The sequence below is a fragment of the Etheostoma spectabile genome, chromosome 4 (assembly GCF_008692095.1).
Source record: "Etheostoma spectabile isolate EspeVRDwgs_2016 chromosome 4, UIUC_Espe_1.0, whole genome shotgun sequence".
NCBI classification, from domain to species: Eukaryota; Metazoa; Chordata; class Actinopteri; order Perciformes; family Percidae; genus Etheostoma; species Etheostoma spectabile.
This window is the reverse complement of record NC_045736.1, coordinates 31,654,973-31,656,972: the sequence shown is the minus strand read 5'-3', so window position 1 is coordinate 31,656,972 and position 2,000 is coordinate 31,654,973. Positions and strand designations below refer to the sequence as shown.

Sequence of the window (2,000 nt, the reverse complement as noted above, 5' to 3'; positions counted from 1 at the left end):
GTTATAAATAAAGTTTACTTACTTACTTACTTACTAAGGAGCAAGGTTTCCTCCCCTTTCTCTGCTTCCAAACAAACAAAGAAGCAGGTGGTCAAGGCCAAGGCTGAGGTCTACATAAAAGGACATGCAGAGATCGTAGGAGGGGACCACTGAGGTCTATATAAAGAGACTTCAGATACGTATTAGGGACCACTAAGGTCTATATAAAAGAGACTTCAGATACAGTATTAGGGGACCACTAAGGTCTATATAAAGAGACTTCAGATACAGTATTAGGGACACTAAGGTCTGTAAAAAGAGACTTCAGATCAGTATTAGGGGACCACTAAGGTCTATATAAAGAGACTTCAGATACAGTATTAGGGACCACTAAGGTCTATATAAAGAGACTTCAGATACAGTATTAGGGACCACTAAGGTCTATATAAAAGAGACTTCAGATACAGTATTAGGGGACCACTAAGGTCTATATAAAAGAGACTCAGATACGTATAGCGGACCACTAAGGTTATAGAAAAGAGACTTCAGATACAGTATTAGGGGACCACTAAGGTCTATATAAAAGAGACTTCAGATACAGTATTAGGGGACCACTAAGGTCTATATAAAAGAGACTTCAGATACAGTATTAGGGACCACTAAGGTCTATATAAAAGAGACTTCAGATACAGTATTAGGGGACACTAAGGTCTATATAAAAGAGACTTCAGATACAGTATTAGGGGACCACTAAAGTCATAGAAAAGAGACTTAAGATACAGTATATAAAGAGACTCGATACAGTATTAGGGACCACTAAGGTCTATATAAAGAGACTTCAGTACAGTATTGGGACCACTAAGGTCTATATAAAAGAGACTTCAGATACAGTATTAGGGGACCACTAAGGTCTATAGAAAAGAGACTTAAGATACAGTATCTATATAAAAGAGACTTCAGATACAGTATTAGGGACCACTAACGTCTATATAAAAGAGACTTCAGATACAGTATTAGGGACCACTAAGGTCTATATAAAAAGAGACTTCAGATACAGTATTAGGGGACCACTAAGGTCTATATAAAAGAGACTTCAGATACAGAATTAGGGGACCACTAAGGTCTATGTAAAAGAGACTTCAGATACAGTATTAGGGACGGTAGCCAAGTAGCCAAGAGGTGGGGTTGGTGCATGATCACAGAAGGCTTGCTTCAACAACAGCGTTATATTTTCCCAGAATTCCTCATGGGGGGGTTGACAGAAAATACGCACTATAGCTTTAATGTCAGGATTCAGTCCTTTCTTAAAGGACCAACGGCTTTAATAAATCTACGTCAGACAACAGGATTCGTACTGTATGTAAAATTGATATCAGAATCCAAATCAGAATCAGAAAAGGTTTTATTGCCACAATAAGTACACTTATTGTGTACTTTGCCTTGTTAAAAGGTGCATACATAAATAAACAAACATATTAAACATTACTATAACCAAAAAATACAGAAAAACAAGTATTTGCATACAAAATAATAAATAAAAAAAGGTGTTAAAGTGCCAAAAGAACCTCACAGGAAAAAACAAAACTCTACACTACCATCAATATCCTATAGTCTATATATTTCAACATACATTATTTTGTCATTTCAAAACATGTTGTTTCTGTCATAAAAAAAAGGCTTTTGCTGGTACTGATGCTTTCACCTTTCAAGGCCTTTCCCTCCCTGCCAGGGACTTTTCAAGTGCAAAGTTAGTTCTCATTAACTGATGCTTATCTTATCTGATCTTCAGATTTACACTTTAGTCATTTCAGCTGACTGTCCTATAATGAGCAGACGGGGGATCAGTGTCTCACTCAAGGACACACAGCATCAAACATCTTTGGATTCATCTTACTTGGAACTCGGCTTGGCTTTAATCCAGGAATCAGAATGGACAGAGGGCCGCCACTAACCACTTTCCATCTCTCTGCTGTATTTGTGTGTGTGTGTGTGTGTGTGTGTGTGTGTGTGTGTGTGTGTGT

At 37.5% G+C, this 2,000-nt stretch overlaps 1 protein-coding gene across 7 annotated transcripts in view; it reads left to right on the top strand.

The window, feature by feature from the left end:
- grip2b (glutamate receptor interacting protein 2b) overlaps positions 1-2,000 on the top strand; it is a 375,168-nt gene that overhangs the window by 308,406 nt on the left and 64,762 nt on the right. The window lies entirely within an intron of this gene.